Here is a 27,019-nt window from a genome sequence, read left to right on the forward strand (position 1 = left end):
AGTCCTGCATTTCCTGGTCACCAACGTCAGTAGTCAGAGTGAAAAACAGAGGCAGTAACTACTACAAAAGGTAGATCATTTTGTACTTTTGATTTGGCACTAAAATCATTGTTGCTTTCAGCCCGTTTTGTGGACTGAAACTGGGTTTTGTACTTTCCCTCCAATCTTCTGCGTTAATCACTGAAAACAGGCCTTTTCTTGTGGGAGAGGATATGTCTTGGGCCGTGAGACTTCCAGTGGTAAAATTGGAACAGTTCAGGCAAACCAGGACAGTTGGCTCCCCCAGCTGACGGGACAGCCAGCACCAACCACCAAACACATGACAAGCAACCTGGGAGATTGCCCACTTCAACCTTTCAGATGTGTCACCAGCCAACATGTGACCACAGCTGGACCCCAAGACAGAACTACCCAGATGAGCCAAGTCCACCCCTAGAACTGTGAGATATGGTAGTTAATTATTCTTTAAGCATTAAGTTTTGGGTTATTGGTCAAGAAGCAGTAAGTAAACGGGACACCCAGGAAGAGGATCCCAGGCACAGACAGTGTCTTGCTGTGAAAGCTAGTGTCCTAAGGGAGCGAGGGCGTGCTTCTGTAAATAGTGTGGGCACATCTCTCCCAGGATGCACACACATTGCATGCTTCCTTGATCTGGCAGCTCTGAGGTTATGAGATGACCACATTCACCCAAGACTGGTGACTTCTAGGACGTGCAGTCACTAACGGTACCCTGTGAGCACTTTTTTCCGTAGTGGTCAAAATCTGTTAGGCAATGAGGCAATAAAATGATACTTCTCAACAATCAAGTGATTCGCCATCAGCAGAGAAGTGTGAATATCCTAAAAACAGTGAGATTCCTCCGTTCTCATTTTTTCCACAAAAAGGGCAAAGTAGAAAGTGGGCAATGAAGCAATTGCACAGCATCATTGAGGAAATAAAATCAGACGATGCTGACCTCTAGGTGAGGTGATGCAGGAAGCCATGGATGAACTCAGAGATGTGTTCAGTTATATGGAAACAGGGGGCCCGGTGCCTGCGCTGGATCAGGCATTGTCTTTGCTGCTTGGGATAAAAAATACCTGAAAATTCCTTTCCCTTGGGGAGCTCTTAACCTACCAGGGAGAAAGCCGTGCAAATTAGTACTTCCTGTGGGGTGAGTTCACACTTGTGGGAATCTAGAGGGAGGCCCCAGGGTGCAGGCAAGCCGGCTGTCTCTGAACTCTGTGAGGTCAGCCCTGTGGCTTCCCTCTCTGCATGTCAGCAAGTGAGATCATCTGCTGACCTTTAGAACACTTTGCTGATGAAACGAGGTGGAGGGCGTGAAATCCTCCAGGGCTGTGCTCTGGAAACTGTAGGTTCATAAATGTGAGTTTTCATCCACCTTCCTTCCTCCGTTTCAGTGGAGCTTCCCGGGCAGTTTCTCAGCATGGTGGTGGTGGTGGATGTGTCAGAAGTCGAGCATTGTGAGGCGTGCTTGCTCTCACGGTGGGAAGGTACTTACTTCGTTTCCTTCTCGATGACTCACCATGAGCGTTGGCAATTGACGGCTCTAGGATGTGTACAGTTTAAAAAAGAACATTGTAATTCTGTTTCACCTAGCATTTCCTGGATTTGTTTTATTATTGCATTCTTTTTTCAGGAAATGCCTTTCAACTTCCCATGAGGTACATTTTGTAAAAATCGACTGTCCCTGAGAGACGGCTTGAACGAACAAAAATCTTTTTATCAATACTTAGGCAGTTTCTAGAATCGTCTGTCAAGGAGTACCCACAATTCTGTGGGGCTGATACACTCTGAACGTTGTGCAGAGGATCCAAGCCTTAAGGAGAGACTGTCCAAAATGCCGCGGAGGACCGTCAGCGTTCAAAACCTCTGGTTCCACCCAAAGTAGTGCAAGGTCATTGTTTCTGGGGTTCAAGGCATGTCAAGAAAACAAAACGGCCATGAAAGCATTTGAGTCAGTAGTCGTTCTAGATAATAACCTGAAAGCTAAGACTCAGGTGCTACTGCAATTCCATTTCTTATCCATCTAAAGCAATCATATCCCAGAAACCATGCCATACTCAGTGTCGTCTCCTTCCAACCCGAGACAGCAGGAGGGGGTCTTTCGTCTCCATCATTTTTCAGTACCATTCTGAAAATCCCATGGAATGGAATAAAACACAAATGCAATAACTAAATGAATTACATTCTGAAAGGAGGGCAGACAAACTTATTATTTCCAGATGATATCATGGTCTTCCTGGAAAACTGTGGAGACAGTTTTGAAAGTGACTCCAATAGATGAGCTCAGTAATGTGATCAGTTAAAAGTAAAATGCAAACATAAAGAACTTCCTTTTGTATAGTCAAAATCCGTTAGACAATGAGGCAATAAAATGGTACTTTTCATCAATCAAATGATTCATGATCAGCAGAGAAGTGTGAAATAGCTAAGTATAAATTTCTTAAGAAACATGTTGGGCCTGTATGAAAAAACTAAAAAGTTTACTAAGTCTCATAAAAAAGCCAAGACTTCTCAGTTGTATCAGGTTCTTGGTTATGTCTGGGAATGGGCGGGAAGCATGTTCTGGCAACAGGGCGATCTGGTCGCAGGACGAGGATCAGGACCAGGACCAGGGACCTGGGACCATGAACCAGGATCACTGACCAGGACCAAGACCAAGACCTGGACAATGACTGGGACTAGGACAAGGACCAGGACCAGGACCATAACCCTGGACCAGGACCAGAGACCAGGGACCAGGGACCAGTGACCAAGACCAGGATCACTGAATAAGACCAAGACAAGGACCAGGGACCTGGACCAAGATCAGTACCAGGACCAGGACCAGGACTAGGACCAGGACCGGGACCATGACCAAAGACCAGAACTAGGGACCAGGACCAGGGAGTAGGGAGCCAGCATGGCCACAAGAGAGGCTCACAGCAGGTGTCCTCACTGTGCAGGGTCTCTTTAGCTTGGGTGGGTTCCCTCAGTGTGAGGAGCAGATGATGTGCCTCTAATAAAGAAGTGGTACCTGATTTCCTTGTAGAGGATTATTCTGGTGTGACTCGGGGGAGGTGCAGGAGAAAGAGCAGGGGGGATGTTCACAAGGAGGGTCCAGGAGTCCAGGGGGAGACAACGTGGTGGTCTGGCTCGGGATGTTTTGAGCAGGAGATGAAATGTGCTCGCATGAACAGATGGATCGTATCATCAATGGCACGGGGAGAACAGTTAATCTTTGCAAATGTATGCATGTATTTATTTAACACTACAGCATGTACGAAAATAAACTCTGAGTGGAGCAAACATTCAAATTTGAAAGGAAAAGGTACTTATAAGACAGCAAGAGAAAAATGCGTGTCAATATAACCTTGACTTGAAGAGGAAATATCTAAATGTTGCTCTATATTAGAAAACATACAAATTAACTACATGATTACATTTTAAAGTGACACTTCTAAATATAATACAAAGATAGCAAATCCTATAAATACAGAAAAACAAAAACCCCACAACATGCACACAAGAAACCTGGAGTGGCAGAACTCTTATTTCTACCTGAATACACAGCCTTCTGGGAAAAAAGTCTCCATTTCCTGGGCACGTTGGCAGCTCTAAGAGTACAGTGGTCAAGCTCTGTCCACTGAGCAGTCATGCTGGGAGGACTCCCAGGAAAGATATTTAAAAGAGAGGGAGTAGGCTCATTCTGCTTCTCCTGCTTCTTTTTTCCTTCTGCTGATGTCCTGGAAGGTGGATGTGATGGCTAGAGCTCCAGCAGCAGAACTAGCCCATGAGACACTCCTGACTGTGGAAGCCACATGTGGAGGTTAGTGGTGCAAGAAGATAGGTTGGTACCCGGGCCCCTGGGGCCATCATATGAGCATTCAACTGCCTTCCTCCAGAATTCTTTCACTTCACAGAGAATTAAATTTCTGTCTTGGTTGAGCCACTTGTATTTCAGGGTTTTCTGATAATCACACAAAAAAAAGATTTCTCGCAGTGGCTTGGTAACCTTAAAGAATTTTTTATACCAGTAGCCAAAAAGAAAATCACTATGGATAAACAAGCAAAGGGCATGAAAAAATTCAGAGAATTATAAATGGACAAAAACATGAAAGATGTTTAATAACCATCATGAGTAAATAAATTCAACTTAAAGCAAAATTATTTCTTTAATGAAGTGTGTAAATACAAGTTGAAATAATAATCTCAAAATTAGGAAATATGCAGGGATATTATTGAAAGAGTATCTTGTTATAAATTCTGAAGAGGACAGTTTTCAATACCAAACTCTCTCCAAAATTGTTTCCTCTTTTATTCAATAATTTTGTTTCTACGTGTGTATCCTAAAGATGTAATTTATGAATGTGCCTCTGACAGCATCGTTCAAATGATGGGAAGGAGAAAATATAACCGAACTGTTAAATATAGGAAATCAGTTAAATGTTTGGTTCATTCAATGAAATGCACGACTGCTATTATATGTATTGTAGAAGGGTAATTGATGAAATAGAAAAAAAGTCAAAACGTGTTGTGAGGTATAAAACAATGATTCAAAACAAGATTCCCATTTTTGTAATTTCTGCCAAAATGTAATTAAAGATTTCTTAATCTCCTCTTCCATGCTCTGTGCTATAGAAGGGCTCTGGTCCTCTCTCTCTCTCTCTCTCTATCGGTCTCTTATGCTTTCATAGCCAAGCTTACTAAATAATTTTCTATATTAGTTGTTTCTATCTCCTTGTATTTCATTCATGCCTTAGCCCAGTGCAAAGTGAGCATTGTCCCTAACCCTGTCACTGAAAACGTCCCTGTTCTCAGGGCCCTTTTGAGAGATAACCCTTCTTCCTGTTACTTCCCAAGGGGCAGGGGGCTGGGAGAAGTGGGATCGTCTGCCCACTGCAAGACGTGCCAATAGTCAGGAGGGAAGGAGGTAGGAGAGAAAGGACTTTATTACAACTTGCAAGCAAGAGGGAAGATGGCTGACTCACGTCCGAAAGAACCATCTTACAGAACAAAGACTGCAGGCTAGTTATATAGAAGCTGGTCTCTGGATGGGACAGACATCTGGTTGTAGATCCTGATAGTCCTTTGTTTTACTGGATTTGCATCAGAGACCGGAGCAACGCCCTATACCCTGATCTGTCAGCTGTCCTTGATGATGGCTATCAGCATAGGCTCTCTGCCTAGGAGTCATCACATTCCTAGGGAACTCAAAAGAACAAAGTTATCAACTTATAGCTGCTGGGAGGGGCCATAAAATCTACACGGCATGTCTGGGTTAGTTAATCAGAGGTTACTCAAAGCTACAATATAGTTTCTTTCCTACAATATGGCTTCCCTTATGTCAACCTTGTGTTGAGCCTGTATCATTCCCACTTGTCTTTCTTGCTCAGTTGTCTGTTGAAATCTCTGGCCACTCACTCACTTGTCAGCTCTGACGAACCTCACCTGCCCCTCACAGATAAAGGCAGCCCGGCATCTGCAGGGTCTTCTCCTGGGATGCCTTCCTCCATGCCAGCTCAGTTCAATGAAGATCACCTTGTCTGGAAATATTTAGATTTGGATGCTTCTCAGAGGTGGGAGAGAGAGGAGGCTGGCCTTCAGGTGAGGGGCTGGAACAGGACCTGGGAAGACTAGCAGGTTGGCAAAGGTGATGAGTCCAGTTTTGGTTGGAGATCCAGACAGACGTGTCTACAGGCCGCAGGAGTTAAGGTTCTTGAGCTCTGGAAAAACGTCGAAATTGCACTGAAGTTATAACAGAGGGAATAAACGCATGTGGAGAGAGAGAGATCCAAGAAAGAACAGAACCTGGAGAATAAATCCATCTAGGATAAACTGGAGAGAGCAGCAAAGAGACAGAATAGAGGAAATGCAAGAGTGTATCGCTGTGGTAAAGGACAGGAAGTGGGATATGAGACAGAAGGGTTGAGGCAGAGAGGCTGCAGAGAGGGCTCTGGCTGGTGATCTCTAAGAGTAGAGGCAGTATGGTTCATGCAGCTCAGAACCACTCTGATCTGCAGAAGGTGCATGCTGGCGGGCCCGCGCTGCAAGGCAGAAGGGCTAGAATGCACAGCGTCAGCAGCTTATGAGACAATTGATACATGGATTTCATAAGTGTGGGGGAATTTGGGGCAAATGTTCCAACTATTTCATCTACCCAACTCCTAGTACCAAATTTGTATTGTAAGATTGAAAGCATCTGAGCCATAAATTGCAGTGTAGAATGACAGGCATATGAGGTAAGTGAATAATTATATTATGTATCTAAGGAAACAAAAGGTCGCCATACGTTTTCTGTGTTTTAAAAGTAGAAACCAAAATTCACCATCTTCAATCTGAATTGTACCAGAGATGGAAAATCTCTAGAGTCTGGAAAAATCTGTGCCCCAAACCTGGCTTTAGTGTTTATTATTTTTGAGACATTGGGTAACTACCTGCAAATCAGTTTTATTGACTGTAAAACGAGGTAATGAATAGCCCGCTGCCAATTTAAATGGGTTTTTGTTACAATAAAATGAGTTAATGAGCAGGAAAGAGCATTGTAATCTGTAAGAAATTCTTCCAGGAATTCTTGCATTCTAGGAAAATCCAGGACTTTTCAGGTGATGGAATTTTTGAGATTTGGGGCAAAGATATTTTAGAAGGTATGAGTGAAGAGAAATTTCTCTCCCCAAATCACATCATAAATTATTTTTCAACACTGACAGTTTGCATGAATATCAATAGATGATAGAAAAAAGGCAGGGGGTCAGGGCCCCCATCCAAGTAGAGAAGCAAGTCCATCAGGAGCTCCCCTGTGCTGTGGGGCTGGTGCCCTTCTGGCTGGTGCCAGCTGTGTGCTCTCAGGGAGAAGAACAATACAGAGAGAGAAACTTCCATGGAAATTGAACACAGCATACTGTTAAAAAATTGGTCTACATCACATATGGAAATCAAAACAAAGGGAAAAAAAACCCTGGTCCTGCCTCCCAGATAATTTGGGAAGCATTAGTGTCAAGAAAAGAGAATAATAGATGATATTTATATTGAAATTCACCAGAAAACATATATGCAATGAAATATCTTTTCAACATTGAAGCAATAAAAAACATCACACATACTTTTTTTTAAAGGTTTTTTTTTTTTTCCTTTTTCTCCCCAAAGCCCCTCAGTACATAGTCGTGTATTTTTAGTTGTGGGTCCTTCTAGTTGTAGCATGTGGGATGCCGCCTCAGCGTGGCCTGATGAGCGGTGCCATGTCCGTTCCCAGGATCCTAACCAGCGAAACTTAACCACTCGGCTATGGGGCCGGCTCCCACATATACTTTTTAAATAAATTTGACTATATGTATATATAAAACCTTCTGGAATATAAGGTGTATTAAATTGAAATATATCAGAAAACCCTTTCTATATAAAGGTATAAAGGATATTGTGATTAAAAATGGCAGACCAAGAACAAGCACAAAGTTGAGTGAGAAACATTAAAAACCTCCAAGAAACAGCCTGGCAAAGGCTATGGATTGATTAAAGTCACAAAAGGAAGTAGAATTTAGGGGCTGGCCCCGTGGCCGAGTGGTTAAGTTCGCGCGCTCCGCTGCAGGCGGCCCAGTGTTTCATCAGTTCGAATCCTGGGCGCGGACATGGCACTGCTCATCAGACCACGCTGAGGCAGCGTCCCACATGCCACAACTAGAAGAACCCACAACGAAGAATACACAACTATGTACTGGGGGGCTTTGGGGAGAAAAAAGAAAAAATAAAATCTTTAAAAAAAAAAAAAGGAAGTAGAATTTATTTATATAAATAGCAAATTATTGCTAATACTTGAATAATTATGAATTATTGTTTTATACTTCAGTAAAAACCAAAACAACAAAACAGCATTACAAAGTTCTGGTGGAGTTTGTACAATTGGGAAGCCTTGGCATTTTTAGCTCATATGCCTTTTTGATAAGTAAAACAAGTAAAAATTTAAAAAAAAACAGCTTAATTCTCTATGTGCTTGAATTCTGACACACACCTCCCACTGTGTGGTAAGATAAGAATTTAGAGTCACTGTACATTGTTTTAGCGTTTGCACTCTCAGAAGTTTTCATTAAGCTTTACTTTTTAAAAGTCATGTTGAAATTGATATTTCTACATTCTCTCATCATAGATTATATTATATCATCAAATATGCTATTTTGAACTTCATTTTTCCCTCCAAACATAAAGGCACACACGCACTAGATTCATTGTGCTAAATAAATTACTAGTGGAATTGTAAAGTGAAAAATACATTTTGAAGAATTTTGCACGTAAGGAGTCCTAAAGTGTTAATAACTTTTAATTCAAATAAAATTAATTTTATGGTTATAAGAGAAGATTCAACAAAAGCACAAACAGTTACTTAAAAATACCTTCCTTTCCCTTAATTTCCTGTTATTAGTTTCTCCAGCAAGCAAAAGCTGACTGCATACTTCAACATCCATCTCAGGTACTGCTTTCAGTCTGAAACCACACACAGCCTCTCTGGACAGGCCAGCTGCCCCAGGCCTTTTGCACAGACTGCCCTTTTTTAGAAAGAGACTTATTTTATTATTGTTGTCGGTTGCGTGTTTGCCTACATGGTGGCTCTCTCAGATAGGGGACCTAAGAGATTCCTCTTCTTTCCTCTTTTTTTTTTTTTGGTCCCTATCTCCTTTGTTTTGCTTTCTCTTTTCCACTCAGTCTTCCTTCTCTCCTTTTCTTCCTCCTTTTAATCCCCATTCACTGTCACCATGCTTCTCAAATACTAGGTGGTCCCTTAAAATATTTCCAATAAATGGTTGCACACATACAGAGGACTTAGGTAAGCAAACCTCTTCTAGTGTATTAGGAACTCCAATATAAAAACAAATACCATATCACAAACTATGATAATTATGCCCAATAAAAGATTCAAACTAAATTATTAAAATTATTAATTATATCTGAGTGCTAGGGTATGCCATTTTTATTCTTTTTGTTTATCTGTATTTTAAAAAATTTCTAAAGCAAAGGTATAATAGCTTAGCATTAAGAAATAGTGCTTTTAAGAGGTATCTAAGCATAAGTTTTCTGTCGTTTGTGTTGTTGATTTTTGCTGAGACACACACCAAACATATTTTAGGTACTAGGACAACTGTTGTGCTAAAGTGGCATTTGGATACATGAAGACACCGAGTCAGTTAATGGATTCTTAAGAAGACGATGCCTGTTAAAAATCTGCCACACTAGCCTCGAATAGCACCCTGAACAGACACTTAGGTGGCAAGATCCTTGAGCTTTTCAAAAATCACATGGAGTTCATTACTTTCCCTGTGAACTTCATTAAAAAGTTCGTAGAAATAGATGCCACAGCAGAAAGTTTTGTGGTTCCAGACAGAAAGCACTGTTAATAATCACTTTTCAAAGCAGAAACGAGAGCCGTTCTCTGAAGGCACAGAATGGGGGTGTGGGAGCAGATGAGAGTAGGGCTCTGGACTCATCCATCTGGCTTCAAGTCCTTGCATCTTACTTCACTGGAATAGTTACAGTAACAATAAACTAAACGAGTACTTTATCCCTCAACAAGTATGAGAACTTTTGAAGTTTCATTAGCACAGCAAATTACCTTAATTTGACTCCAAATCGTCATGGAAATTTTGTTTCCTATTTTTATATTTGAAAACCATCCATAAGCTATCCTCTTCAGGGACTACAAATTGAATTAGAAACTAATTTGTCCCTAGATATACCCACAGTGAAGAAATGGGCTATTGGGTTATAAATTCTGGAAAAATGAATGTGCGTGTTGGAAATAGTGAGTCAAACTAAAGCTGTGTTGTGGCTCCCACAGTGATTTCCAGCTCAAGCCCCTGGGTTGGGAGAAGTAAAGGTTTCAAACCATCTCTTCTATGGGAGGTCTTTAGTAAATGTTGAAGGAGGTTCTAGTATTCTTGGGGATAAAACTGCTGAAATACAAATTGATGTTTTCAAAATGTTTTCTCTTTGAGGTAAAGCAACACTGAGCTGTGCGGCAGAAGTCACGCGTCTGGTTCCCCATTGGGCCATTTTAGGGTGAAATGACCTTAAGCAAGTCCCTAGCCTCACCTGGCCTAATTTCTCTAAGTGAAGTGGGGTTCTCATCCCTGTTCTGTCCACCCCATAGGGTAATGTGGAGAACGGAATGAAATGAGGAGTGTCATGGCTACGCGAACTTTCTCTGTGATGCAACAGCGAGGAATCCCGATAACCTTACAGAGGAGGCAGTTGAGACTTGCAGAATTATGGCAAAATATGCAATGTCACAAACTTAGAAAATGACAGGAATAAACTTGAAAAGCTCTCTCTTGATTCCAAGTGCAATGCTCTTTGTATCACACCACGTTTACCATTAAAGCATCTTGGGGCACCCTCAGAAAAGTGATGCACTGCAAAGACCATTTAGTCTTGACTTCTTCACTATGCATATTTCATACGTGGTAGAGTGTGTAAGCTTCCAGTGGAGAGAGAGGTAGAGAGCTGGAAACAGTGTCACTCCTTGTCTTACTGCAAGAACAAACCTGCATAATCTGCAAATTAAGGACTTTTCTTGAACCTAGGAGAGAATTGAGGTCATAGGGCAAATGACCATCATGAAAGGTGGAAAGAGACAGGTGCCTGATTTCAGAAGTGGGACTGGTACCTGAGGCTTTGCTTACCTGAAGCAGATGCTGCCAGATGCCTTATTATATAGGAAGGAGATTGAGCTAGAAAGTTTTGATGAACCACTCAAGGTGGAATGTGGGTCAGCATGAGTGGTTGAGGCCCTGGGGGTTTCAGACATAGAGGATTTTGCCCCCCATCTCCACTTGCATGCTTTTACTTCAGGGATCCCAAAAATGAGGATATTAGGAGAATCTTGAGAAGCTTCCCATGGGGTGCACTCTGATGGAGGGAACAGCAGCCAAATCTTCATAAACACCCGTGGCTCCTATCTCCTTTAAGGACCTCATGGGAAAGACAACAGGACAGGGGCTGTGAACTCTTGGAAATTCCTTCACTTGGGGAGGAGAACAGAGAAAACAGCTCTACCCTAGGGAGTAGCAGGATCCATGCTAGGTCCAGCATTACATCCAGATGAGGTTCAGGAGCATCTGTGAGGGCCATGCCAGAGACTCAACTTCTCAATGCCCACCAACAGAGGGCTTCCTGAGAACCACAGAGACTGTGTCCCAAACAGCCCCAGCACCACACCAGCGTACACTGAGAAAACCAACACTGGAATGAAGTGGGGAACACTGCCAAAGACATCTCTCCAGAAGACACGCAGAGAGGAGACCCAAAGCCACATGTGAGACCCAACTCTTGAGTAGATGACCCTAAATCCCCCCACCAGAAGCCCAGTGGAGGGAAACGTGTGCTCATATCCAAGCATCAAAAATATTTACTTCACCAGCCACCCCACTACTGGGTATCTATCCAAAGAACTTGAAGTCAGCAATTCCAAAAGTCCCATGCACCCCTATGTTCATTGCAGCATTATTTACAATTTACAATAGCCAAGACGTGGAAGCAACCTAAGTGCCCATCAACTGATGATTGGATAAAGAAGATGTGGTATACATATATACAATAGAATACTACTCAGCCATAAAAAAGAATAAAATCACCCCATTCACAACAACATGGATGGACCTTGAGGGAATTATGTTAAATGAAATAAGCCAGAGAGAAGGACAATCTCTGTATGACTCCGCTCATATGAGGAATTTAAAAATGCAGACAAAGAGCACAGATTAGTGGCTACCAGGGGAAAGATGGGCTGGGGGGTGGGCACAAAGGGTAAAGGGGTGCACCTACAACATGACTGACAAACAATAATGTACAACTGAAATTTCACAAGATTGTAACTTATCATTAACTCAATAGAAAATATTTACTTCAGCATCTGTTATTCTATACAACATCTGTTGCTTTCAAAAAAATATTATGAGCATGTAGAAGGATAAAGAGAAACATAGTCTGAAGAGGCAGAACTATCATCAGCACCAGATTTTGATGTTGGAACTGTGAGAGGGAATTTAAAATATTTATGATTGATAGGTTGAAGTCTCAGACAAAGGGAACTTCAAAACAAAATTAGCATCAAGGATAAAGATTGCATATTGATATAAGTTAATTTTTCAAGAAGACATAATAACCCTAGATATTTATGCACCTAATTTCAGAGACTGAAAACATGTAAGACAAAATTACAGAGCCTAAAAGGAGAAATCGATGAATGCACAATTCTGTCTAGAAACTTCAACACTCCTCTCTCTATAATTGAAAGAACAAGTAGACAAAAAAGCAGTTAAGGATATAGATGATTGGAACTGTGCTATGAACTGGCTTGATCTAATTGACTTTTATAGAACACTTTATTGAAAAGGAGTGGAATACTGTTCAACTCTCCTCAGATGAGCATGGAACATTCACCAGAGTAGATCACATTTGAGGCTATAAACACACCTCAACAAATCTAAAAGAATAGAAGCCACATAGAGTATGTTGTCAGACTACAACAGAATTAAATTAGAATCAATAACAAAATCAGTTACAAAATGATATCTGGAATATACTGATTATTTTGAAAATGAGCAATTAAAGGTTCTGGCCACTGATTTCAGCTCTGATGTGTGTGAAGGGGTTTTCCCCACACCACCAAGCAGTTCTCTGACACCAGCTGGGTGTCCTACAATTCAAGTCAATTCGGACACTATCTACCTGGGGATAGCATCAGATCCTGCAGGTTAAGGGTTCAGTCCTACAAGATCGCCCCCTCCCCTTCAGATGCCAATAGCAAGTCCAGGTGGTTATCTGTACTTCTGACCAATTGGTTATAATTCAGAGGTTCCCACAGCCCCCTCCTTGGGTTTGATTAATTTGTTAGTGGCTCACAGGACTCAGGAAAACAGTCTACTTACTAGATTACCCATTTATTACGAAGGATATTAAAAGATATGAATCAACAGCCTGGTGAAAAGATACATAGGACAAGCTCCTAAACAAAGGAGCTTCTGTCCCAGTGGAGTTTGGGGCCCAGCATGGTGATGTGTGAAAGCATTCTGGTTCATCAACCTAGAAGCTCTCTGAACCCCATCCTTTTGGGTTTTTATAGAGGTTTCATTACAGAGGTAGGATTGAGTAAATCATTGGCCATTGATGGTTGACTCAACTTCCAGTCCCCTCTCCTGGAAGGAGAGTTGGGATGAAAGTTCCAATCCCAGAATCACATGGTTGGTTCCCCTGGCAACTGGGTCCCATCCTTAGGTCCTTCCAAAGTCACCTCATTGACATAAACCCAGCTGTGGAAAGGGGCTCATTATGAATAACAACACGCTCATTTTACCTTGATGACTCTGAGGAGATTTCAGAAACTGAGGACAAGAGACGTTATAACAAAAGATGCTCCTGTTGCTCTTATGGCTTAGAAAACTCCAAGAATTTTGGGAGCTGTGAGCCAGGAAATGTGGATGAACAACAGATATATATCAGAAATATGACCAAATATGTATTTTTTGTAAATCACAATATCACAGCAAAACACTTTTAAATTACTCATGGGTCAATGAGAAAGACTCAAGAGAAGTTTTTAAATAGTATTTGTAAATAAATAAAAATGAAAATACAAGATACCAAAACACTTATGAAAGAAATTTTAAACATCTAAATAAATGGAAACATATAGCATATTCATCAATCTGAAGACTCACCAGTATTAAAAAGTCATTTTCTTCCAATTTGATCTATAAATTCAATGTAATTCAAATAAAACTGCAAGATTTTTTGTATACATTGACAGGTTGATTCTAAAATTTGCACAGAAAGGTGAAGGAACGGTCACAGACTAATTGTCCCAAGGAACTCAAGGGAGGTTTCAGAAGTATTTAACTGTTTCTCCAAATTGCTTTTTTTTTTGTTATGTTAAGAGATGTGATCACCAACTGCCCTGAACCAGGCTGAGCCCCACTGCAAGAGCAGCGCCTGTGCAGATGAGCTGAGAGATGACCTACTGAGCCTCTACAAGTGAATACCCACCTCTCCCTTTTGAATATTCATTCCACATCTGAAATAAAATGCCCCTACTGTCTCATGCCAAGGGAGAGCCACAACTTTGGAAATGATTCCATGTGGTCTCCTATTTGCTGCAAAAAAATTTTACTTTTGTGACAACTACTTCTAGTGAAGGCCCTGATTTCAACTCACCAAGAAGAGAACCCACTTTGGTTCGGTAACAGAAGTGGGATAGCTAAAACACTTCTGAAACAGAGGAATAGAGTCGGAGGACTCATGCAGCCCAGGGTCAAGATTTCCTTTAAAGCTACAGTACTCAAGACAGTGGTATTGGCAAAGGATTCACATCTTACACAAAAAGTAACTCTACATGCATTATTGACCTAAATGTAAAACATAATATTATTAAAGGTCTACAAGAAACATAGGAGAAAATATGCATGACCTTGGATTTGAGTTTTTAAATACAGCCTCAAAAGTTGCATTGAGGGGCCGGCCCTGTGGCTGAGTGGTTAAGTTCACATGCTCCACTTTGGCAGCCCAGGGTTTTGCCAGTTTGGATCCTGGGCATGGACATGGCACGGTTCATCAGGCCACGTTGAGGCAGCATTCAACATAGCACAACAAGAGGCACTCACAACTGGAATAAACAACTATGTGCTGGAGGACTTTGGGGAAAATAAGAAGAGGAAGAAAAAAAAAGATTGGTAATGGATGTTAGCTCAGGTGCCGATCTTTAAAAAAAAAAGTATGATTGATAAAAGGAAAAGTTGATTAATTAGATTTCATCAAAATTAAAACTTTTGCTCATTTCAAGACACTGCTATGAGAATGAAAAGAGGAACCACAGACTAAGAGAAACGAACTTCTGCAAGTCAGGTATCTGATAAAGGACATATTTCTAGAAAATATAAAGACTACTTAAAGCTCAACAATAAGTAAACAAACCAAAAAAACCCACAAAAAAATAGGCAAAAGATTTGAATACATGCTTAATGAAAGAGGATGTTGAGAAGACAAATAAGCATGTGAAAAGACACTCTCCATCATTAATTATTTGGAAAATGTAAATGAAAGCCACAATGAGATATAAAAGGATATAACTCAGGAACAGCCAAATGGAAGAGATGCGTAGGGAAAGGCATTCGGAAAGGAGGTGGAGCTACCAAGCCTTCTCCAGGCACCACACTTCCCAAATCACCGTGTGTTCACCAGCCCCAATGCTCTCCAAGCCCTGTCCTCTTGGGTTTTTATGGAGGCTTCATTACAGAGGCAGGATTGATTAAATCATGGGCCATTGGTGATTGACTCGACCTCCAGTCCCCTCTCCCATCCCAAGAGGTCAGGGGGTAGGACTGAAAGTTCCAACCCTCAGAGCACATGATTCGTTCCTCCGGCAACCAGTTCCGATTTTTAGGGGCTTTCCAAAAGTCACCTCATTAACATAACGGAAGACATCTTTAAGGCTCTCATCACTTAGAAAATTCCAAAGCTTTTGGAAGCTCTGTGCTTCAAATGGGGACTAAGATCAAATACATATTTCTTATTATAAATCACAATATCACACTAGTGTATGGGTTAGCAGTTCGCAGGTGGCTTAACATGTATACTAAGGTTGAACAAATAAGTAGCTAAATAGTAGATTATAGCATCCAGGATTCTTATTATCAGAGAAAGAAGCTACAAAGACAGCAATGGAAGAAAAATTAGAATGGACACTATGGTATTGGATTAGTCAGAAATATCATTATAAACATGTTTATATATATATTAATATTACTTATTTTAATATATTATAAATATTCTATTGTATACAATAATATATATTGATATTGTATTTTATGTTATATAAGCATATATATATATATATATATATATGCACACACAGATGCCCAAATAAATATGAGTATACATGTCTGCATAGATTAGTAAACATACACACATGTATTTCCTTTCTTTGTCCTCCGAGAAGGCCTAAGAGAAATGACGTCCCAGTAGCAAGGAACACACCAATGACCAGATCTTAGTTTCTATTAACCTCTCAATTTTGTGTATACATTTTCAAATCAATTTTCCCATTTATACATCAGTTTATGAGGCTGATCTATTCAAAAATATTTTCTGTGTCAATGTGGTGTGTTTCTCCATTTTAAGTGTTTAATACCTGTAATAATGCTTTATTATATTCTGAACAAAGATATTGCAAATCCTTCAAAAACTCACTGCTAGGGGCAGTGGTACACTTCTGTTTGCTATTGTAGTCAGTTTTTTATTTTTTTTTTGCTGTCTTTATTTTCAGTTTGTGACTATTGCTGCAGTAGAAACATATTAGATTTTTGCATATAAATTATCTTTTTGGCGATCTTGTTAGACATAGACACACACACAAAATAAGAAAAATATGCAAAATAATGTAGAAAGTTACCAATAATCCCTCTATGTTACCACTGATTTTACAAGCTGATTACTAGAGCTGACCAGTGTGGACAGAGGTGTGCAGGTTCCTGTCTTTCTCCAGATCACTTTCTAAATGTGTACCTTGTACAGTGTGTAACATACCCATGTTTAAAAATGCACCACATATTTTATTGATATGACACCCAAGGCATTATATATATTATATATAATGATTTACATATATGTTATACATTATATATGTGAATATATAATGATTTGGGTGAGATATGTATTTTACACAGACACACACACATAGTCATGAGCCATGTAACAACGTTTCAGTCACTGGTGGACCACATATACAATGGTGGTCCAGTAAGATTGGTACCATACAGCCTATGTGTGTAGTAGGCTATATCATCTCAGTTTGTGTAAATACAGTAGCAGATGACAAAATTTTCCTCTACCCTTCTTGGTTCTTCTGGCTGATCTAAAAATTAAATTGACATGAGACAGATTAATAAGAGAAAAACAAACAGATGTTTAATAACACATTTACCTGGGAGCAACCCAGGAAAACCCAGGAACTTGCCAAAATGTCCAAAGTCCTCACCTTAAATACCACCCTCAGCTAAAGACAAAAGAAGATGTTGGGGTTGGGGAGAATAAGGGACCTCAATTCACAGGGAGGTGAAAAGGAGAAAATGTTTGGAAAAGAAGTGTTTGTCTGGCCACACAGACACAGAAGAACACAGAGGGGAGCCCAGCGAACAGGCTTTTCTAGGTTCCTCCCTGTCTACCACCTAGTTCATGTCAGCTCACTTCCTGAGATAGGTTTTTTAATCTGAATTCTTCTAGGCAGTTAAGAAGGTAACAAAATATCATTTCTAAGTCTTTGTTTCTTAAAAATAATCAGCCTAAAATAATCCCCCTGTTAAAGAGACGCATTTTGGGGTGGTAAGTTTTGTTCCCCTTCAGTACACTCTATGGTGTTCACGCACTGAGGAAATTGCCAAAGGACACATCTCTCAGAACGTATCCCCATCGTTAAGTGACACATGACTACATATATCTACATCTATATGATAGAAAGACAGATTTGAAGCCAGTATTTCTTATCTAATAATGTTATGTTGGCGAAATTTCAGTTTATATAAATCATCCTAATTCTTCTTCAGCAGTTGCTTCGTTTTATGTAGGGGATTTATTTATGTAACATGATACTTAATGAACCAATTAATGGCCTGATTACCCTCATAGACAATCTTACATGTGCCTGCAAGATACAGTATGAAGAGGAGTCACAAATTCAAAGTGTTTGCATGCTTTGAACTTGGACACACATGAACACGTTTTCCCCTGTGGAAGGCAGTGCCGTCTCCCCTTTGCCACGAGCACACACTCATACAATTTTCTCTCCCTCTTGTAAGAACTGGATGTTATAGTCACATTAAGTGGGACTTTTGTTTTGATTGGAAATGTTGAACTTGACTAATCTGATAGGTTAAAAAAAAGACATTATTTTACTTATTAATTTGTTTTTAATTTCCCTGAATGGTTGGTTCCAGTCTGTACTATCTCCGAGGCAGAGGATAAATCAATAACTCATGAGAGAGGCTGTTTTTAAAGAAATCACTGGTCCGGTTGACCTATTGGGTTCTTAATAACTCTAGGAGTCTATGTAATGTGTGCATAAGGAGTTATTTCCAAACAATATCTTCCTTTTGTTAAATATTTATAAATATATATGTCTTGAATAGGAAAAATGTGTGTTCAACCTTTTCTCTGTTTCCACTAGTCCTCTGCAGGGCTCAAGAAAGCCACAAGTGATTACGTTGACTGATCAAAATCTTATCAGGACTGGCTGAGCCTTCCCACCCTGGGAGCTGTGACTGAGTACAGGGGTGAATTACTCAGAGCCACGCCAAGAGGTTGAATAGTTTTGAGGATTTCTGTTTTCCCCAGAAACACTCAGCACAGGTGAAAGAGTCAGGTATGAAACTCCACATGGTGATTCAGCATTAAATCACAACCACTGAAGTGATTCCCTCTGACTTCTGAGGAGTTCCTCTAAATCGTTCACTCCTCATCTCTTTCTAGGGAGATCTACCAGTCCTCCTGTTCCCACCTTTAGGACTATTTCAGTGGGGTTGACAGTAATGATGATCATAATTTTTGATATTTAGGGGGAGTGTTTATGGAACAAGTGTGATGTGAAAGAAATTCTTCTGCAGCTTTGTAGATTAAAAGAATCTTTCCTTAAGGACTTGATGGTCGAGAGGAGAAGAAAAATACTTAAACAATTAATTGCCACTAAATTAATACCCACAATGCTAGAAGAAAAGAGGGATTGGATAATTAATGATGCCTGGGGATTATAAAAGCATGAACATCAGGGATATTTATAAATTGGAGATGAAACTGGATTTGATTATTGAGGAACACCTATCTTCCAGTTATATATGGGGAATAAAGGGCATTACAAGTATCAGTGAAGAATCAAAATTAAAAAAACTGAAAGTCTCCTGGGAAAGTTGAGGTCTCAGTAGCTCCAGAAGGAGGTTCCTGGAGGTGGGTGTTTTAGGCAGACTTCTAAGATGACCCCCGAAGGTCCCTACTTCCTGGGATTCGTGCCAGAGTGTTATGTGGTCCTCTGGAGTGGGTGCTGGACAAATGACTTGTTTCTAACCAGCATAATATGGCCAAGTTACAGGATGCTTCTTCATGATTAGATTATAAAAGACTATGGCTTCCACCTTGCTCACAGGGTCTCTCCACACCTCATTGATTTGCTTGCTTTGATGAAACAAGCTGCCGTATCCGAAGGGCCCACATGCAAAGAACTGAGGGCAGCATCTGGCCAACATGAGCACACAAAGAATCCTGCCAACAACCACATGAGTTCGGAGGTGGGTCTTTCCCCACTGGAGACTTCAGATGACCACAGCTCCGCCAATACATTGACGCAACCTAGGACACATGGGACCTCGGATAACCAACCATCCCAGGGTGCCCAAGACCAAGAGGGAGTGTCTGAGATGTAGGACTTTTGGTTTTATAACTGGAACCATCCCGGGAAAACAATTCTAGAGGGCCTTGGACTGAGGGATGTCCTGGGATCCCTCATCCATGAGGGACATGGATGTCCTGGAATGCAAGATTTTCAGTGCTAAAACAGGAAAAATCCCCAGACAAATTCAGGTGAGTTGTTCATCCTATGCAGAGGACCCCGAGAAGCTGCGTCTGGATTCCTGATCCACAGGAATTGTGTGCTGTTTAAAGCTGCTAATTTTTGTGACAATTTGTTACGTAGCAATAGATAAGGAAGTGGCAACAATCAGGCTGAATTTAATGAAGATATTAGAGAAGCAAAGTTTAGTTTTGTGTGACAGAGCAGAGTTCAGATTATTCCGTGGGCAGTGGAATGTGATGGCAAGTTCTGTGCAGGAAAGCACCACGCTTGGTAATGCTTTTTAAAGCTCTTTCTGGTGATAAGGTGGTATGAATTTATTCAATAATAATTATAACAGAAAGTTAAAAATAAAACATATGCTGAGTACTCAATGTGTGTCAAACTATGTGCTCTGCCTTTGAAAGCACTATTTAATCTTCCTCAAAGGTCTGTACATTTTTAAAAATTATTTTATTGAGGTCATATTGGCTCATAACATTGTGTAAATTTCACATGTACGTTATGATGTTTCAGTTTCTGTACAGACTGTATCGTGCTCACGACCAATAGTCTGGTTTTTATCCATCACCATGTCCCCCTTTACCCCTTTTGCTCACCCTCAATCCCCTGCCCATCTGGTAACCACTAATGTGTTCTCTTTATCCATGTATTTGTTTATCTTACACATACGAGTGAAATGATACAGTGTTTGTCTTTCTCTGTCTTGCTTATTTCACTTAACATAATACCATCAAGGTCAATCCATGTTGTTGCAAATGGCATGATTTTGTCTTTTTTATGGTGGAGCATTATTCCATTGTATGTGTGTGTGTATATATATATATATACACCACATCTTCTTTATCCATCATCCATTGACAGGCACTTGGGTTGGTTCCATGTCTTGGCTATTGTGAATAATGCTGCGATGAACACAGGGGTGCATAAACCTCTTTCAATTGTTGATTTTATACATTTTTAACCCCCCTTTCAGAATGGAGAACACAGGCTCAGAAATTCTGGGGACTGTGTTTGCGGTCAGCCAGGCAGTAAGTGGCAGTCACACTTAGACCTCAGTCTATGAACACTGATGAGAGAGAGTAGAGTCGAACTTTAGGACTGATGATCTTTTCAGGTGTTGCACAATGACTCAAATGTTCAAAGTAGCATGGATGCCCTAACTGTAGAGGTTTCAATGGATGATGCTGCTCATCTTTTCTCCAGTATTGGCTGAGGTTTGAAAGTATTTATGTCTTTGTTAAAACAACAGCAACAACAAAAGATTTGTTGCTAAAGTGAATGTCAAACGCACGCCAGAATGTCCCCACAGAGGTTCACTGAGCAGACGTTTGTGCCAGTCCTATGTTGGCTCTGTGGAGATGGGCGGGACAGGAGGGTTCCCTCCAGGAGCATGTGCTCTACTGGGAGTGAGAAAAACAACAACTGCCAGTAAGAAAGAGAGCAGCAGTGTCAACGTGGTCAAGCTGCAGTCAACTTAATCAAGAAAAAAGAGGGGCGTGTTCCGGTACACAAAATTGGAAGTGAAAAGAAGAAATAAAAATGGCTCAGAGGGACATTCAATAATTGTATAGATTGCTATGTACAAATGAAGTGAAAACCCTGGCGACTTTAGGGAACCACAAATGTTCCAAATGACCCCAGCAGAGAGACAGGAAACGTAAACAGAGCCCTAGGGATGGGAAAAAAAAAAATGGAAAAACATTCAGATATATTTCCAGTAAGAAGGAGGACGAACAGTCTCATGGGTGAATTTTATAATAGAATAAAGTTTACATGAAAATGCACTTACACTAAAAAACTAATGAAATTCAAGTAACGATGTGATGACATGTTTTACCTCTCACATTAGCAATATTTAAGAAGTTTTATAACATTAGTGTTATTTTCTATCAAAATTTGAAAACTATTTGACACAGCAATTCCACTGTTTTCAATTTGCCCTGCAAATTTCACACATATGTGTGCAGACTTAGGAAGTTTTGTTTGGAATAGCAACAAAAACTACTAATGACCTGATAATTGATAAAGTCCTGGAAAGTTATCATGACACGTGCGCTCCATGAGAATCCAGGTGGATCTTAGAAAGAATGAAGTGTGCTGACCCATGCTGACACAGAAACAGCTCAAGGGAATATTATAAATGTGGTTTTTATTTTGCTTTTTTAATTGAAATATATTTGACATATAGCATTGTATAAATTTAAGACATGCAATGTTTTAATTCAATACGTGTATCCAGTAATATGATTGCCATTGTAGCGATAATTAGAACTTTGATCACGTTATAAAATTAGCAATGCTTTTCAAAGCAGAGTATCTATTTATGTTTACAAGTATCTCTGCTATGTTTTTTAAAAAGTAGATAAAGAGGTAGAGAAAGACCTAGAGTTAGAAAGATACATATAGAGATAGGGACAGAGATACAGAGATAGACATGGGCATAGACGTAGACATAGACGTCGTCATAGATGGCGAGGGTATGAAATACATGGAACTACCCCCATGTGCGCTTGAAAGGACAATCTCTAGAAGCACATGCAGAAAGCTGCTGGTAATTTCTCTTGGAGCAAGACTACCGATTTAATATCAGCTGCCGGCTGACCAATATTTTGTCTTCAAATTATGAGCTATTTCAGATATATACACATATAAAGTATAATATACCAAAAAGCATTACTCACTCTGCCTACAAAATGAAAGTTTCTAAAAACATTGCCCTGCATGGCCTTCAGCAACCTCTTCTTCTCTCTTGTCCAGAAGTTACCACTTCCTTGGGCGGGGTTTATAACGTTTTATATACATGTTACAGACATATGACTCTGTGAAAATGCATACTCAAATTGCATACTTTTACATTTATAGAATAGTAGCCTGAATTACGTATCCTTTTACAGCTTTTCTCTTTTCTGCACTTACTATCTCTACCTCTATACCAACATTATTTCAGGTTATTCTATGGTTCTTTTTGCAACTTGCTTATTGTTTCTTATATTTTTCATGTCGAAACCTTTCTAAGGCATTCGTTTTCAGTGCTTCTAACAGTCTATGGAATGAAGAAATACTAATTCGTCTCCGCTCTCTCCTGTTGCTGCACTTTAAGGGTGTTTCCACTAGTGCCATGATAGGTGAGGTTGCCATAAGCATCTTGGCCCATGTCCTTGTGCCTGTGTTTGCCTCTTTGGGGTGGACACATTCATAGGAGTGGAATGGTTGGGTTCCATTTTCCAGTTTTCTCAAATTTCTCTTCATTTTATAGAAATACTTGCAAAGTAACAGCATTCTCTTTGCTCCACATTCTTACCAACATTTTCCTTTGTAGAAGTTTTTTATTTCGTCCTATGTTCATGAAACAATATCACAATCATCATTCCCATTTTCCAATTGTTACCAAGATTGTCACCTGGGGTAGAAATCACTATTGCCATTCGTGTTCAGTTTCCCTCTCTGTGGACACGCAGAAGACTGCACTGTGCTCCCCTATTTTTATCCTTGTGAGCGCAGGGGTGAAAGAGTGGTGGGAATATCATTGGCTCTATCTTTTGAAAAATTACATGTGGCTTATTTATTACTGCCTCCTTTGGGAGGCAGTAACATTTTCATGTCGACACCTTATTACCCAGAATAACGTCTTATTATACTAATTCCTAAATTTGCACGTCAAAGGGTTTTTTGCGTAAACTGTAAAAATCATGTGTTTTTTTCCTTTTAATCCTGAAAGCAGTGAATCACAGGAATAGATAATCTGATTAGAATCTGTCCAGCATTCCTCGGAGGAACCCAGCTTGGACATGATCTCTGGTTTCTATTGTTGGCTTAGGTTTGTTAAAAGTCTCTTAGGATATGGCCGTCTATGCCCATAAATAATTTTGATCTATAGTTTTTCTTTTCAATATACCAAATTTGGGATTTATGCTTTAATTTTACTACCATCTTAAACTTTGGGAGTTTTCCTTATTTTTTATTCCCTGGAAAGGCTTGTATAAGACTGGAATTTGTGTTCCTTGACTTTTTGATACAACTCACTTAAATGCAACCATTGTTGTTGCTGTTTCTGTGAATATCTTCAATGCTGTTTTAATTAATGGAGTGGTTGTTGGTCCACAGAGGTTTTCTATGGCCCCTTCCAATGAGTTTTTGAAATTATGTTTCTGGAGGAAATTGTCCAACCTATTCATATAAAAACATATTAGCAGGCCATTACTGGTCTACACAAGTTGACAGGGACCCTTTCTCCCTATTCTTCCTGCATAAACACAACTACACATCTTGGAAATAGTGGAAGAGACAACCAAAGGCAACCCTGAAAAGTGGTGGGAGAAGGAGAAGGGATGTGGGGCCCCAGGGCTGGAGGGACAGTGTGGCAGCAAGGCGTCAGTGCTCCCACGCAACAGAAGAAGGCAACTCATGCCCAGCATTGCCCAAACCCCAAACCAACAATGGTGGGCAGCTCAGGTCAGTTATTATTCTTCTGGGCTGAGAACACCAGTGAGCTGACACCCACCGAGAAGGTGGATCAATCATGAGCCCAAAGGAGAACCAACCCGGAAGCCTCCTTTTCTATTCCTGCACAACTGAGACTCCCCTTTACGCCCAGAGGCAATGAGATAGGCTGGGCAGCAACCACAGGGACCCACCTCAAGCGGTCGGGCCCTTTGGCTTCTTTGTCACTATAAGACCAAACTCAGGGCTATGGGAGAAGCCAACAAAAAGGATGCCACCAAAAGCTGGAATTGACCCACATGTTCTTCAACGTCTGAATGGTCGAACACTCTGGTGCATTCATACCTGGAGGGCTGTGGCTCTTTTACACGCAAACTGACTGTAATATCTGTCCCGAGTCACTCTCGCCATGTGCTTACATGACAGTACGGAACTTTGGATGTTCCTTCTGCTCACTCCGTCCTCTCTCATGTTATCTTTCCAGCAAACTTTCCACCTTGGTATTTTCTTCCCCCCAAAATTAGCCACTGTTATTGTTGGTTTTATTTTTAGCCAATGCTTCAATAAATTACTGCCAAATTTACACATTTTTTGTTCATAATTGCTTCTGGAAGATAGACAAAGATATTGAAAATATTAAAAAAAAAGGTGAAGAGAAATGAAGAATAAAATGAGAAAGTTTAATATCCATCTTATTAGATTCCAGAGAAGAAAATAGAAGGAATTGGGAGAGAAAATATCTTCAGAGATGTAAGAACGAGTTTTCAGGAATTCAGGAAATTCTCAGTCTGAGGAACCTCTTTCTCCCATTGGACTATTTGAAATAATTTCTCTCTGCTTTGAAGTTGTGCAGCTTCCTAACAATGTGTTTGCTGTAAACGAATGGAAAAAGATACTCTATGCAAGCAGTATGCTTGCAAACCGCTTGTTATTGCTTCATTTGCCAGTATCCTTGAAATTCTATTTTGCTGTCGTTTTTGTTGATTCTCTGTAGAAGTGCCTTAAATCGTAGGAAGTGTGCTACGTGGAATGTTATCCTGTTGCTGATAGCTTGATAGTATAGGACCTGTCCTGAAACCAATCTTACTCAGAAAGCAAAGTGTCCTTGTCTTGCTGTTGGGAATGCAATGTCATTAGCAACTAACTATGAACATTGTGACCCATAATATTCAAGTGCTAATGTTATTATCCTTCATGAAATATGAATCTTTTGGCTGCTATATTAAAAAAAATGCTGTAACCAATATCTGTTTTCTCTGACACACACACAAACAATAAATCTAGTATCTGTTGTGTGCCTTCATTTCTCCTGACATCAAACCTCATTTCGCCATCTTTTCTGGAAGAAGTAACTGCATTGATCATAAGTTATACATCTCCTGTGACTAATAAGGTCTATGGCAAACTGATCGGTAAGTAATAGTCACATGGTATTCTAAACATGCTGTGACACAGGGATAAAGTACAGATGAAAGAACGTATTAACAACACAGGTGAGTCTGGCATCAGTTGGCCTCTGATTAATTATTTTTAGATAAAATGCTTTTAGTTTAGTTATTCTGGTACAAGATATGTTGAAACAAGTTAAGCTACTATATATGGAAAATTTTATTGCAGAGCTCAAAGGAAAAAATATATATAGAGAGAGATAATGTTCCTTGTGAAACAGTGTCATAAATTGGATACCAACTTTCAATTCATGTTCCATTGCTCATTGAGCAACAACTAAACAACTGTGGTTTGTAAAGTCAAGAGTATTTCAACAGACATCACTCCTTACTTTTTGCTTCTAAGCTGCCTAATAAGCACCTGTACTTCCCTTTCGTCACTTTTTCTTCATTAAATTGTTTAAAGTGATAATGTTGAAGTATGCAAACATGTTACAACCGTTCACACACAGACTAGATTTTGCCCTTCTACATTGTTTTAAAGACACCTTTTTCCAGAATGTGAAGCCTATCCAAGTGGGGGCCACCCGAACTTCTTGAGGGTCATTTTGATAGAGCAACGCTGGCACCTAGTGGCACATGTTGTGGGAGGAAACGCCTCCCAGAAAAGGCCCGTGCCTGAGTGCAAGTCCCTCTCCATTGGTCAGATGGTCCCTCAGGGCTCAGATTTACTGGTCCGTAATATTATAGCACAAGTCACAGAGTTCTAGGTCTCAAAAAACATTGAGAAGAATAACAATACTCTTCTGACTTCTAAGAACACAAGTATTAGTCAGTTTTATCTTTTGCAGAGCAGTTGGTCGTAGGAAGAAAGCTGATGACTTTATCAACGGTCCAGACCACCTTGTCTAGTTCATGGAGTAGGTACTGTAAGGAAAACCCCTCCTCCAAACCAAACTGGTTTTCATGTCCTAGAGGCATTCAGGACCTTATAAGGATCATGAGACATTTATCAACTCATACATTCAAAATATTTACAAATCCTTCCCTGGGCGCTATGCGAGCTGCTGTGGGCGACAGAGGAGGAAGCAAGAGGATCGGAGCCCAAAGTCATCCTCAGTCTCGCAAAGGAGATAATTCAGTTGGCTAATTCTCTATCCCACAAGACGAAAAGGAATAAATATGGGTGAGAATTATAGAAACAAGTCTCCGATAGTCCAAGGGACAGAACTTTTGGCTGAGGGAGATGGAAGTTTTTGGGAACTGCTGATGTCGCATGGGGCCATATGGACATGAGACAGGAGGAGGCGGTTTCCTGATCACTCTGGGCATCAGGAACCCAACAGGTATAAATGGAAAGAGTTCAACTGAAATGTGGACTGGGGGAAGGTATGCAGAAGAACGATGCTGGGCACACGTGTGGGTGCGCTGCAGAGGGTGTGCGGTCAGGGGAGGGGTGGGCGGTGGCCACCTCAGGGGTGGGCACTTCAGAAATCTCCCAAGTCCTTTGACCTCCTTGGACAGATGTGACACTGTGGCCTTCAGTCCTTTTTCCAGCCCATTCTGATGCATCATTTCCTGGCTTTCTTCTGTAAGCTGAGGGCAACATGGCCCT

The sequence above is a fragment of the Equus caballus genome, chromosome 4 (assembly GCF_041296265.1).
Source record: "Equus caballus isolate H_3958 breed thoroughbred chromosome 4, TB-T2T, whole genome shotgun sequence".
NCBI lineage: Eukaryota > Metazoa > Chordata > Mammalia > Perissodactyla > Equidae > Equus > Equus caballus.